Source organism: Cibotium barometz, chromosome 3 (genome assembly GCF_041138505.1).
Source record: "Cibotium barometz isolate CiBa-2024 chromosome 3, ASM4113850v1, whole genome shotgun sequence".
NCBI lineage: Eukaryota > Viridiplantae > Streptophyta > Polypodiopsida > Cyatheales > Cibotiaceae > Cibotium > Cibotium barometz.
In genome coordinates, this window is record NC_141048.1 from 48,948,414 (window position 1) to 48,963,658 (window position 15,245).

At 39.5% G+C, this 15,245-nt stretch overlaps 2 pseudogenes across 2 annotated transcripts; both read left to right on the forward strand.

The window, feature by feature from the left end:
- The first annotated feature begins 413 nt into the window (after positions 1 to 413).
- Positions 414 to 4,396, forward strand: LOC147640178 (cytochrome P450 709B1-like; annotated as a pseudogene). Its single transcript, XR_015262611.1, has 5 exons — positions 414 to 945; positions 1,169 to 1,398; positions 1,957 to 2,210; positions 2,564 to 2,968; positions 3,612 to 4,396. The product of XR_015262611.1 is annotated as a cytochrome P450 709B1-like (transcript).
- A 6,296-nt stretch (positions 4,397 to 10,692) lies between these two features.
- On the forward strand, positions 10,693 to 14,616 carry LOC147640179 (cytochrome P450 709B1-like; annotated as a pseudogene). The gene is made up of 5 exons (XR_015262610.1): positions 10,693 to 11,227; positions 11,451 to 11,680; positions 12,177 to 12,430; positions 12,803 to 13,208; positions 13,857 to 14,616. The product of XR_015262610.1 is annotated as a cytochrome P450 709B1-like (transcript).
- Positions 14,617 to 15,245: the final 629 nt, after the last annotated feature.

A 15,245-nucleotide genomic window follows, 5' to 3' on the forward strand; every position in this document is an offset into this window, starting at 1 on the left:
TAGTTATGAAGTTCTTCCCTTCACCTGTAAGGTCTAACAGTCCGAGGCGTCTACCCATGGACCTTCCTCATGGGAACCTGTAACCTCTCCTTTTTATAATATATTCAGCTATTCTAACCAAAAAAAAGTAAATCAGTATATTTTTCTTTAAAGAAAACGTTAATAACTATTTCGTTTGGCCTTTCTAGCAAAGTCCTTGGCAACTCTTTATCTTACACGTGTAAATACTTTGACTTAAAGGTGTCAGACTTGTCGAAAGTTCTTCGAGGCCCATTTATATTTGCGGGACACAAAGCTTGCGGGAAGCTGCGAACGAAGCTTCGTCGTCGACGTGGATCTCTTCTCCTTCTTGCTTCTTGCTTGTATATAAACACTTCAAATCGGCAGTGTGTTATATAATAGCACCACCACCACAGCCTTAATTAGTTGTCTTAAACCTTCACACGGCCACCGTCAACTCGTGTTAAGCTACTGTCTCCTCGACCTGCTAGCTTTGGACGTAATTGGCTGCAGCTTGCTGCTCCACAGTTGGCGTCCTGCTACTACTAATTAGAATTAATCAGTCCAAGCTAGCTAGGATGCAGCCAGCTGTTGTAATGGAGCAGCTCTTACCCTTCGACGTTGCTGGCTATCATGGAGGCGCCCAATTAGGAAGAGCTCACTCTCTTCTAGTCCTCTATTCTAGTACGCTAGCCGCCATCGCTATCTTCTCTCTGTTTATTTACCTTCTCCTCGTCTATTACTTGAGACCGGCTTCGCTTACGAGGGCTTTGCTGCAGCAAGGCTTCACCGTGTTGCCTTATCGCCCCATAGCCGGAGATCTCCCTGAGCTCAAGCGTTTGGAAGCCCAGGCTCAACTTTCCGACATTCCTTCCCCCGCTGATCACCATCTCCTTCTACCCCGTATCCTACCCTTCTACAACAATCTCCTCTCCAAGCACGCAGGTATTATAACAGCTCATGCATCTCTAGATTAATCCCTGATTTACCTTGCAGGTAGCTTAATTCTTATAATTCAAAATCTCTAATCATATCGCAAGATCTTGATCAAATTTCAGAATAATCGGATCAGCTCTTAATTACTTGTCGATGTGTGTGTGTGTGTGTGTTTTTTTTTCTTTTTTGGTTTTGTTTTTGAAACAAATCGTTGCGCTTGTTTGTGCTGCAGGTTCCCGCCGCCTGGTTTATTGGTGGGGTAATCAGCCCACCTTCTTGATTAGCAACGCAGACGATGCGAAAAGCGTCTTGTCTTCCGATGCGAAGCAATTGCAGAAGCCCTACTTTGTCACGGAAGGCTTCAATCGGTTGCTAGGCAAAGGGCTTCTCTTGGCCAATGGTGAAGACTGGCACCAGCAACGCAACATCCTTCGTCCCGCATTCTTCTCCGAGAAGCTCAAGGTTTGTACTTAAGCTAAGCTTGAAATTGAGCCTAATCTTAATTGAGGTTAGTTTTATCTACATCTTGAAGTTACTCCTAGTAGGCATCGAATCAAACATAATGTACTCTAAGTTCTAGTTATAAACTAATAAAAAATTTCAATTGTACACACGTTTTAAAGCTAGTGCCACACTGACTCTGTCACTCACACACTCACTCTCTCTCTCCCTCTCTCTCTCTCTCTCTCTCACACACACACACACATACACATAAAAGGAAAATAATGTGCATGAAAGGAAAAATAAAACATTGAGGTTCATTTTTTGTACAGGTATTTGCATTTTGAATGAACATGGCAATCTAACACATGTGCTTTTGATTGAGATAATCTAACACATGTGCTTTTGAATGAACATGGCAATCTAACACATGTGCTTTTGATTGAGATAATCCTCTAATTTTAAATTATGAACTATTTATGAATGCGCTATTTTTTCAAATTTATTATAATTCAGTTCTAACTTGTATTGCAATAGTGTCTAATTAGTTTGATCCTTTCTATTTTTATCTTGTGGTAGGAGATGGTGGCTGACATGGTGACTAGCTCATTGGAGATGGTAGAAGCATGGGAGAGCCAGCTTAGCAAACAACCTGGACATGTGGCAGAGCTAGAGGTGGCACATGATATCAAGGATACGACAGCTGACATTCTGGCCCATAGCTCATTTGGGTCAAGCTACCTGAAAGGCAAAGCTGTGTTTGAGAGACAAGAGCGCCTCCTCGGTCTCCTCAACAACCTCACCGTCCAAAATAGTGTTATCCCATTCTATCAGTAAGTCTTTTAGATGCTAGCACTCAAAGAATCTTTATGGATAAAGCTAAACTAAAAGTTTAAATTACCAATTCGTGGATAACTTGTTGCTCTTCGAGAATACATATTCTATATTCATTTGTATTATTTATCTAAGTGCTTATATAGTCCATTGCTTCTAGCAGCAGCTAATGTAGTTGTTATTTACATATTTAGACATTGAACTACTAAATATGTGGCACACATTGTTTACACTTACTGTTGTTGTTGCTCGATGCCTTCTTAGCTATTTTTTAAAAAACTTTACTGATACAATCATCACTATTAATGGAACATTTCTAATAGGATGTTTCTATTTAATGGGGATGATGCAGGTTCCTTCCCACCAGTATAAATCGTGAGATAAAGGAGATGGAGAAAAGAAACAACAAAGAACTTCATGAGATCATAGAATCGAGGAGAAAGATTGTAGCCAATGCAAAATCAGAACGTCATTCTACTTATGGGACTGATTTGTTGGGCTTGATGTTAGCTCTGCAGAAGAGGAGCAAGAGGTCAAGCTCAATGGCAAGCCAGCTCGCCTCACCACACAACAAGTGATAGATGAATGCAAAACCTTTTTCCTTGCAGGCCATGAGACCACTTCAAACTTGCTTGCATGGACCATGGTTTTGTTATCACTTAACCAAGAATGGCAAGATAAAGCGAGACAAGAAGTTTTGGAAGTTTGTGGAGACAAAGGTGAACCTAAGGCGGAGCACCTAAAATAGCTCAAAATTGTAAGGTCCCGACTCCCAATTAATATTCTTATTGTTTGTTTTTTAGATTCTTTTTAAAATCTTGTTTATGAGGAGGGAGGAAATCATTAATAAATTTTTACTCTGATCAAAAAATCATTTTCTTACAAGTAATTTCACTATGTTTGCTCTTATTATTACGAGCCTACAACTAGAAACTATTAAACTTTTCAAATTTCTTTTTAATCAAGCTTGCTTTTTTTTTCTATTTTTGAAATTACATTGGTAATCTTAGTCCACTAGTAATTCTTCTAGGTATGAAGTTAGTCTAAACCCCACCTTCTCTTTCTTCTAAAGCTAAGTTAAAGTCATGTCGGCTTGTCAAAGAGGCCACCTAAATTAGTGATCTCATTGGTAAAAAGCCAACCTTGATCTCTCTCTCTCTCAGTGCGAACCAAAATCGTAATCATGCTAGTTCATGTAGGTGATCATTATCTTTTACAAGTTAGTCTAAAACCATAATCTACCTTATAAATCAAACTTAAGTTAAGTAACCCAAGTATCCATAGTTAAATAATTATGATGAATAATGCACATTTATACATCCCCTTGCCACATTTTGAGTAGTACTACTTTGCATTTATTATATTGTGATTTCTGATGATCTTTGCTTTTGCACATGCAGGTGGGGATGATATTGAATGAAACACTAAGGTTATACCCCCCTGTGCCACAATATGGCCGTCGTGAGACATTGCGAAATGCTGAGAATGTGAAGGTGGGTGATCGATGGCTGCCTCCTGGAACAGGGATAACCATTGCATCCGCTTACATACATAGAGATAAAGGGGTTTGGGGTGAAAATGCAGACGAGTTTCGACCAGAGAGGTTTGAAAATGGCATTTCAAAATCATGCAAGCATCCCTATTCCTTCATGCCTTTTGGTATGGGACCCCGCATTTGTATTGGCCAAAGCTTTGCCATCATGGAGGCTAAGGTCATCCTCTCTGTAATCCTCCAACGCTTTCGTTTCCATCTCTCCCCCAATTATCGTCATGCACCTCAAATCACCATCACTATGAGACCCAAACACGGTGTTCAAGTCATCCTCCAATCCTTGTCAGTGGTGGATAAATCCTTCACAAAATAAGCATATAATTCATCCTTATATTACATGATATGATCCGTATCTCACCCAACAGGCTTGAGGATAAAACAAGCATATAATTCATCCTTGTATCCTTATCTTACATAATGTGATCCTTATCTCACCTAATAGGCTTGAGGCTCTTCACAAAACAAGCATATAATTCATCCTTGGATCCTTATCTTGCTTAATAGGCTTGTGGTCCTTATGAGTACCAAATATAATTATGGTTAGTACACCTTTAAGGCTTGCACACATAGTTTTTTTTTAATGAGAAAGAATGATTGGGTTGGACCCTATGTATCCATATATAAGTTAAGGTTCATTTATTCATTCGCATAATAAAGTGTTACATTGAACAATGCCCATAATTTATGTACGTGGATCAATGAAAGTTTGGTGTCGTTTTCTTGATGTTGCAAGTGATGTTGTTGTCTAATAACTCATCGATTCTAATGTGGGCCACCATTAGGGATTCGTTGCATATGGCCAACTAGAATGTGTTACATTCCTTTTCTTTCAGAGTTTGGCTGTGAAGTCAAACTCCAAGAATAAGAGCAATCGGCAACGTGATCGGACTCAAAAGTTGGATCGTCTAATAGTGGAATCATCTAAAAGTAAATGGGATTGCCTGATAGTTGGTGGATCACCCGAAAGTAGAGTCTTTTCAAACACAAATCATTTGATACTCAGATCGCTTTCAATCGAATCATCTCACTGATAGTTGGATCACTACAAAGTCGAATCGTACGATCCAACTAGGAGCATTTCTTATACGGAGCTTGAAAATACAAAATTTTCAATAGATTGTTTGATCTTGATCAAGAAACTCTTAAACATACATAGACATACAAAAACTTAGAAAAGACCAAAAACATTTTAAAAATAAAAAATACCCAAAATTTTTATGAAACCCCCAAATAACAAAAACATAGAGAATTCAAGACTCTTAAAAAACATTACAAATTTACCAAAAGAGACCAAAAATTTTGGATCATGTGACATCAATACTTTAGGGGTGCACCAAAACTTTTTGCAATAGTATGAGACTGATGACTAGAGATTCTGTTTGAGTGGTTTAAGCTACCAAGACTTGACTGAAAGGCATATGCTCCTTAGGTTTGGACGAGTGGTTCCAATGTGGAAAATTTGATTAATTGAGTACATTGTAATAGTGAGATATTATCAAACACCCGAATTGCTAGTAGCAGGATCAGACTACAAGAGATGTTGATGCATAGAATCCCTAGAGACTTCCCAAGTGAGGGGGGAGTCATTCAATACTAATACCTAATCGTAGAGACTCTAGAACTAGTTAGTAATGGATTTTAGTTCACACCATCAAGTGCTCCTTTGTCTGCTAAAGTAATGGATTTCAGCTCACACCATCAAGTGCCCCTTTGTTTGTTGCATATGGCATGTCGTTAATACTAGCATAGCTCTTAGATCAAGGTCAAGTAAGATTGTCTCGTGCTACTTCAATGAGGTTGGCTACTGTGAATGTGGTCCAAGCAGTCCTGGAAAGATCCAATCCAAAGTACAAACCCAATATCGAATGATTGGCAAGGATCCTTTGGAAATTCCTTGATCTAGTGAGATTGAGACTTTTATGTACATTTATGGGAACGCGATGGGAACCATGTGAGGTATCAAATTTTACACTGATGGGAACCATGTGAGATATCAAATTGTTGAGCTAGAGGGAGCATAGGATAATCAGCTTGAGGGAGCATAGGATAATCAGCTTGAAAACCCCATTGTAAGAAGGTTTACAGATAAAGAGGGAGATAAATTCTTCATTAATGAGTTCAGAAATCTCTATTACACACATAGGCAGATAGAGGTAAACACATAGGAAGAAAAAGAAATCCCCTCCTTGAGCATAGGTTAACTGAGCTCTTGAAAGAAAATCGTTTCTCCTCACAACCTCACCCTTTCTATCACTTCAATTCATAGACCCATAATACACTTTTTAGACCACCTTCTACTAACTTTAGACTGAGACCTCATCCTTCACTAGAAAATGTATCCATTTAACATCCCTAGTATCAAATCCAACAATGATTTACATGCCACAAGAATCAACACACTAGTCTAAGACATACCACAATCCATGATTTGTCTTGGATTGTAGCCAGCACCATCCACACTTTGTGAGGGATCCCACTCCTCTGAAAGTAAATCTCATGATCCTCTTAGCTACCTCAGGCACTTGGCATCACAAAATATACCACATATGGCCAGTGCACTAAGCAATAGCCGCTCATCAAGACTTATAGGAATTATAACTCTTTTGAGAACAACTCCCCTTCCACTCTTTTGGTCTAACCCTAGATGGAATAGCTAGATGATTGTTTATTACCCTTGAACCAATTTACAAGTCTGCATATGAGTCTATTCCCACTGTGTTAGGTGGATTTTTAAAAGGTTGGAGATAAATGGATTTTTCTCAACTTATCATTCGGTTCATCTAGAACCTTATAAGAGTACATTCACAAGATAAGATATATTACTCTTGGTGTTCATCTAGAACCTTATGAGAGTACATTCACAAGATAAGATATATTACTCTTGGTGTTCATCTAAAACCTTATGAGAGTACATTCACAAGATAAGATCTTATTATTCTCGATGTTCACACAAGGAGAAGCTGATCCAACAAAAGATAATTCACTCTACCTAAACAAATTGAAGGAGAAAACACTCAGTCATCATTACTCCTGTATGCAAAAGAGAGAGACATTTGTTGAGAGTTATCTAGCTTCCATTGATTTTGATGATAACATGAAAGAAAGTTTGAGATCTAAGGGAGACGATTCATGCTTAGATGCTTCTTTCATTACACCGAGGAGACCTTTTAAGAAGGAAAAATTTGGAGAGTCGCTCTCCAAGGGGAATAAAGAAGGTGTGCCCTTATTTTGGGGGGGGGGGCAGTCACCTTATAGAAGAGTGCATGTACAAAAGAGGATAGAATATGCTTTATAGAAGAGTTCATGTACAAAAGGGGATAGAATATTCCTTGGTGATACACAAATCATGTCAACATGGTTGTAGTTCAAAGGTTCCACTTTGATCTTTTGAAACATGAATGTTTGTGATAACCAGAAAAATGATTAATGGCTCTTTATTTTTTCAAATTTTGAAGAATTAAAAAAAATACAAAAGGGGGTTTCATTGCACAATCAGGGTGTGATAAATGAGCTCCCACCATGGAAGTACAGATGTAAATGACTTGTTTTTTTCCTTTTCTAACTCTTAATCAATGTAAATAACCATTCAAAATTCAAAAACAATAAAAAAACCAACCCTTTTCTTTCTCTTTTGTCTCCTTTTTGGCAACCTTATCCACAAATCCTCTTCTCTCAACCAACCACATAGCTTCAAGAAGCTGCCATATCTAGGAAAGAGGGAATTGTAAGAAGATGGCGGGAGTGCAAATAGAGTAGAAAGAGACCAATTTTCCTCGAGAGTGATGCCAAAAATGTTTACCAAACTCTAAATGCAATTGATAATGCTTACCTTAACACGTCATGGTGGAGAACTTGCGAGCTCCAAAGCTTGTATCTGTTAAAGACTCGAAGCTACACTGGTGGTTGCTAGCGAGTCCACTCCTTTGCCTCCTTCCCCAAGATGTCACCAAGAGGTTGCATTTCTTCATACAAGGACTCTTACTCCTCTCTAGGACTCTCATGCTCATGAACACAAGCATAAGAGGAACATGCACCAAGAATGAATGAACTCCCTCACACATCATGGACATAACAGAGTAAGAAGATAAGAACCAGGCTCAATTGGCACAAAGGGGGATTTTTTCTTTGCATTATCAAAATTTGATATGTATACAAATAGCCCTTATTCACACTTGGATACCCAAAAGGTAAAAAAAGGAGCCAAATCACTATAAGAGTCACATCAACTTGGGCATGGCTAGCTATTCTCATAATGACAACATTTATAGTGCCATTTCATGACTCTCTTATAAAACCTGGGACAACACTGGTATCCTCTATAGCATGCCTCCCTTCTCTTAACCATGCATTCACAAGATTTAAGACACCAATTACTCGAGTTAACTGGACCCCAATTATATTGAAGATACAACACATACAGAACACTATAATACTGAGTGATTTAAAAGGGACAATCTTATTACATAGATGGATTATGAGACTAGATTATTACGATGGAAGGAATTCATAAAGTATCCTCCTTATCATCACAGGTTTCTATGTGATAGATGACCTCTTGAAAGTGGGTGATTTGCAACGTGTCAGGAACATGCCACGCCATCACCAATTTGGGAACTTCTTGAATATGCAAAATTACCCACATGCTATATATCATTGGAAAGATCTCGAAGAGTAGATTCTCAATCTATAATCTCCGAGAAATTTTGGTTTGATTTGCAAAAAATAAACCATCAGCCCATTTTTTAAGAAAAAGCTAATACGGAAGTTCTTAGAGGGCCCCTTTTTTAGTCCAAATTTTGCCTAACAGCTTGCTCAATAATGCTTATGCGAGTGCTTATGTATTAGGCTTATGCATTAGCCGAGTACATAAGGCTCATGTATGCAACGGCTTATATATAAGGTTTATGCATGAGGCTTATGCACAGTTTTATGCAGGCTAGGAATGAATAGCTTTATGCATAGCCTCGTGTGTAGGCTATGCATGCTATGCATAAGCCTTATGTATAGTATGCATAAGGCCTATGCATGAGCCTTATACAGAAGGCTTATGTATTAGTCGAATGCTACCTAGGCATGGCGGTAGCTACCGGAATGCACCGTGAGCTCCCATACCGGAATGCACCGTGAGCTCCCATTACGCGTCCGGTGCTCTCGGTGTATGCCGGTAGCTACCAACATGCAACGGTATCTCCCGGTGCATGCTCAGTGCTAGCTAAGTAGCTTCTGGCATGCATCGGGAGCACCCAATGCATGCCAGGTGTGCTACCTAGGTATGCTCATAGCTACCGACATGCACTGGGAGCATGGAGTGGATGTCGGGTGCTACCTAAGTATGCTAGTAGCTACCAACATGCACCCAGAGCACCCAATGTATGTGCTGGTTGCTACCTAGGCATATCGATAGCTTCCAATGAATGCTCCATGCTACCTAGATATGCCAGTAGCTACCAACGTGCAGCACTGGAGCTCCCAATGTATGCCGGGTGCTACCTAGGTATGCGGGTAACTACTGGCATGCACCGAAAGCATCGAATGCATGTTGGGTTCTAGCTAGGCATGTTAGTATCTTCCAATATATGCTAGGCACTACCTAGGCATGCTCTAGCTATCGGCATGCCACAGGAGCTTCAATGCATGCCAGATTTTACCTAAGCATGCTGACAGCCACACTGGCATGCACTGGGAGCTCCCATGCATACGAATAACTACCCGCATGCACAAGGGAGCTTCCAATGCATGTCGGGTGCTATATAGGCATGCTAGTAGCTTCCAATGCATGCCAATAGGTACCGGCATGCACCAGGAGCTCCGGTAACTACCGGCATGCACCAGGAGCTTCGATAACTACCGGCATGCACTAGGAGCTATCGTGGCATGTAGGCATGCCGATAGCAATCAATTGAGTTCATCATTAACATCAATTGTACTTATGAACATTAACATCAATTGAGTTCATCATTATGCGTGCAATCATTATCTCTCTCTTCTATCTCTTTCCACACACACACACGATGGACTTCTTTGATCCACCATGACGTAGATAGTTGCTCACTGTGCTAATTAGCCCTAGGGCACAATACTATCAAGCCTTCTACATTTCTTTCGGGGAGGAACATCAACCATTCGCTCAGTATCAGAACAACAAAGAAAGCTTCTCAATTTTCCCCACAACAAAGTCTTCTACTCGATCATAAGGACACGATCGAGTAGAAGCTCGAGTGGTGGAGGCATAAGTAAAGCCATGCCATTGGGTTTTTTTTTTTTGGGGGGGGTGACACAATCATATAAGTGAAGCAAAAAGAAGCCATGCCATAATGCCATGTGTGACACTAAAACTTCTAGTTTGGCCACGATCTATAGATCGTGCCCAATGATAATATTGGGCTAGAGAATTAGCACGAAGTAGTCTGTTGATGGCTCCTTAGCATTGATAATTTGTGAGCCTTCTTTGTAACCTGGATAGGAATTCTTTGTAACCTGGATAGGAATTCTTGGTAGAAGTTTGTAATTTTAATAAAGTTCAAAAGACAAGCTTATGTATATAGCCGGTTGCAGCAAGCAGCAGGTATAGTACAAATCCAATCTAAAATCTGAATAACCTCTTTGTAATATGGAATTTGAAGCTTGAGCCTAAGGCAGTTGGTACGTAAATCAGTATATTTTTCTTTAAAGAAAACGTTAATAACTATTTCGTTTGGCCTTTCTAGCAAAGTCCTTGGCAACTCTTTATCTTACACGTGTAAATACTTTGACTTAAAGGTGTCAGACTTGTCGAAAGTTCTTCGAGGCCCATTTATATTTGCGGGACACAAAGCTTGCGGGAAGCTGCGAACGAAGCTTCGTCGTCGACGTGGATCTCTTCTCCTTCTTGCTTCTTGCTTGTATATAAACACTTCAAATCGGCAGTGTGTTATATAATAGCACCACCACCACAGCCTTAATTAGTTGTCTTAAACCTTCACACGGCCACCGTCAACTCGTGTTAAGCTACTGTCTCCTCGACCTGCTAGCTTTGGACGTAATTGGCTACAGCTTGCTGCTCCACAGTTGGCGTCCTGCTACTACTAATTAGAATTAATCAGTCCAAGCTAGCTAGGATGCAGCCAGCTGTTGTAATGGAGCAGCTCTTACCCTTCGACGTTGCTGGCTATCATGGAGGCGCCCAATTAGGAAGAGCTCACTCTCTTCTAGTCCTCTATTCTAGTACGCTAGCCGCCATCGCTATCTTCTCTCTGTTTATTTACCTTCTCCACGTCTATTACTTGAGACCGGCTTCGCTTACGAGGGCTTTGCTGCAGCAAGGCTTCACCGTGTTGCCTTATCGCCCCATAGCCGGAGATCTCCCTGAGCTCAAGCGTTTGGAAGCCCAGGCTCAACTCTCCGACATTCCTTCCCCCGCTGATCACCATCTCCTTCTACCCCGTATCCTACCCTTCTACAACAATCTCCTCTCCAAGCACGCAGGTAGTATAACAGCTCATGCATCTCTAGATTAATCCCTGATTTACCTTGCAGGTAGCTTAATTCTTATAATTCAAAATCTCTAATCATATCGCAAGATCTTGATCAAATTTCAGAATAATCGGATCAGCTCTTAATTACTTGTCGATGTGTGTGTGTGTGTGTGTGTTTTTTTCTTTTTTGGTTTTGTTTTTGAAACAAATCGTTGCGCTTGTTTGTGCTGCAGGTTCCCGCCGCCTGGTTTATTGGTGGGGTAATCAGCCCACCTTCTTGATTAGCAACGCAGACGATGCGAAAAGCGTCTTGTCTTCCGATGCGAAGCAATTGCAGAAGCCCTACTTTGTCACGGAAGGCTTCAATCGGTTGCTAGGCAAAGGGCTTCTCTTGGCCAATGGTGAAGACTGGCACCAGCAACGCAACATCCTTCGTCCCGCATTCTTCTCCGAGAAGCTCAAGGTTTGTACTTAAGCTAAGCTTGAAATTGAGCCTAATCTTAATTGAGGTTAGTTTTATCTACATCTTGAAGTTACTCCTAGTAGGCATCGAATCAAACATAATGTACTCTAAGTTCTAGTTATAAACTAATAAAAAATTTCAATTGTACACACGTTTTAAAGCTAGTGCCACACTGACTCTGTCACTCACACACTCACTCTCTCTCTCCCTCTCTCTCTCTCTCTCTCTCACACACACACACACATACACATAAAAGGAAAATAATGTGCATGAAAGGAAAAATAAAACATTGAGGTTCATTTTTTGTACAGGTATTTGCATTTTGAATGAACATGGCAATCTAACACATGTGCTTTTGATTGAGATAATCCTCTAATTTTAAATTATGAACTATTTATGAATGCGCTATTTTTTCAAATTTATTATAATTCAGTTCTAACTTGTATTGCAATAGTGTCTAATTAGTTTGATCCTTTCTATTTTTATCCTGTGGTAGGAGATGGTGGCTGACATGGTGACTAGCTCATTGGAGATGGTGGAAGCATGGGAGAGCCAGCTTAGGAAACAACCTGGACATGTGGCAGAGCTAGAGGTGGCACATGATATCAAGAATACGACAGCTGACATTCTGGCCCGTAGCTCATTTGGGTCAAGCTACCTGAAAGGCAAAGCTGTGTTTGAGAGACAAGAGCGCCTCCTCGGTCTCCTCAGCAACCTCACCGTCCAAAATAGTGTTATCCCATTCTATCAGTAAGTCTTTTAGATGCTAGCACTCAAAGAATCTTTATGGATAAAGCTAAAATTAAAGTTGAAATTACCAATTCGTGGATAACTTGTTGCTCTTCGAGAATACATATTCTATATTCATTCGTATTATTTATCTAAGTGCTTATACGGTCCATTGCTTCTAGCAGCAGCTAATGTAGTTGTTATTTACATATTTAGACATTGAACTACTAAATATGTGGCACACATTGTTTACACTTACTGTTGTTGTTGACTCTTTGATAGCTGAGTGCTCAATGCCTTCTTAGCTATTTTTTTTAAAACTTTACTGATACAATCATCACTATTAATGGAACATTTCTAATAGGATGTTTCTATTTAATGGGGATGATGCAGGTTCCTTCCCACCAGTGTAAATCGTGAGATAAAGGAGATGGAGAAAAGAAACAACAAAGAACTTCATGAGATCATAGAATAGAGGAGAAAGATTGTAGCCAATGCAAAATCAGAACGTCGTTCTACTTATGGGACTGATTTGTTGGGCTTGATGTTAGCTGCAGCAGAAGAGGAGCAAGAGGTCAAGCTCAATGGCAAGCCAGCTCGTCTCACCACACAACAAGTGATAGATGAATGCAAAACCTTTTTCCTTGCAGGCCATGAGACCACTTCAAACTTGCTTGCGTGGACCATGGTTTTGTTATCACTTAACCAAGAGTGGCAAGATAAAGCGAGACAAGAAGTTTTGGAAGTTTGTGGAGACAAAGGTGAACCTAAGGCGGAGCACCTAAACAAGCTCAAAATTGTAAGGTCCCGACTCCCAATTAATATTCTTATTGTTTGTTTTTTAGATTCTTTTTAAAATCTTGTTTATGAGGAGGGGGGGGAAATCATTAATAAATTTTTACTCTGATCAAAAAATCATTTTCTTGCAAGTAATTTCACTATGTTTGCTCTTATTAAATATTACGAGCCTACAACTAGAACCTATTAAACTTTTCAAATTTCTTTTTAATCAAGCTTGCTTTTTTTTTCTATTTTTAAAATTACATTGGTAATCTTAGTCCACTAGTAATTCTTCTAGGTATGAAGTTAGTCTAAACCCCACCTTCTCTTTCTTCTAAAGCTAAGTTAAAGTCATGTCGGCTTGTCAAAGAGGCCACCTAAATTAGTGATCTCATTGGTAAAAAGCCAACCTTGATCTCTCTCTCTCTCTCAGTGCGAACCAAAATCGTAAGCATGCTAGTTCATGTAGGTGATCATTATCTTTTACAAGTTAGTCTAAAACCATAATCTACCTTATAAATCAAACTTAAGTTAAGTAACCCAAGTATCCATAGTTAAATAATTATGATGAATAATGCACATTTATACATCCCCTTGCCACATTTTGAGTACTACTTTGCATTTATTATATTGTGATTTCTGATGATCTTTGCTTTTGCACATGCAGGTGGGGATGATATTGAATGAAACACTAAGGTTATATCCCCCTGTGCTACAATATGGCCGTCGTGAGACATTGCGAAATGCTGAGAATGTGAAGGTGGGTGATCGATGGCTGCCTCCTGGAACAGGGATAACCATTGCATCCGCTTACATACAGAGAGATAAAGGGGTTTGGGGTGAAAATGCAGACGAATTTCGACCAGAGAGGTTTGAAAATGGCATTTCAAAATCATGCAAGCATCCCTATTCCTTCATGCCTTTTGGTATGGGACCCCGCATTTGTATTGGCCAAAGCTTTGCCATCATGGAGGCTAAGGTCATCCTCTCTGTAATCCTCCAACGCTTTCGTTTCCATCTCTCCCCCAATTATCGTCATGCACCTCAAATCACCATCACTATGAGACCCAAACACGGTGTTCAAGTCATCCTCCAATCCTTGTCAGTGGTGGATAAATCCTTCACAAAATAAGCATATAATTCATCCTTATATTACATGATATGATCCGTATCTCACCTAACAGGCTTGAGGATAAAACAAGCATATAATTCATCCTTGTATCCTTATCTTACATAATGTGATCCTTATCTCACCTAATAGGCTTGAGGCTCTTCACAAAACAAGCATATAATTCATCCTTGGATCCTTATCTTGCTTAATAGGCGTGTGGTCCTTATGAGTACCAAATATAATTAAGCTTAGTACACCTTTAAGGCTTGCACACATAGTTTTTTTTTAATGAGAAAGAATTTGGGTTGGACCCTATGTATCCATATATAAGTTAAGGTTCATTTATGCATTCGCATAATAAAGTGTTACATTGAACAATGCCCATAACTTATGTACGTGGATCAATGAAAGTTTGGTGTCATTTTCTTGATGTTGCAAGTGATGTTGTTGTCTAATAACTTATCGATTCTAATGTGGGCCACCATTAGGGATTCGTTGCATATGGCCAACTAGAATGTGTTACATTCCTTTTCTTTCAGAGTTTGGCTGTGAAGTCAAACTCCAAGAATAAGAGCAATCGGGAACGTGATCGGACTCAAAAGTTGGATCGTCTAATAGTGGAATCATCTAAAAGTAAATGGGATTGCCTGATAGTTGGTGGAACACCCGAAAGTAGAGCCTTTTCAAACACAAATCATTTGATACTCAGATCGCTTTCAATCGAATCATCTCACTGATAGTTGGATCACTACAAAGTCGAATCATACGATCCAACTAGGAGCATTTCTTATAAGGAGCTTGAAAATACAAAATTTTCAATAGATTGTTTGATCTTGATCAAGAAACTCTTAAACATACATAGACATACAAAAACTTAGAAAAGACCAAAAACATTTTAAAAATAAAAAATTCCCAAAATTTTTATGAAACCTCCAAATAACAAAA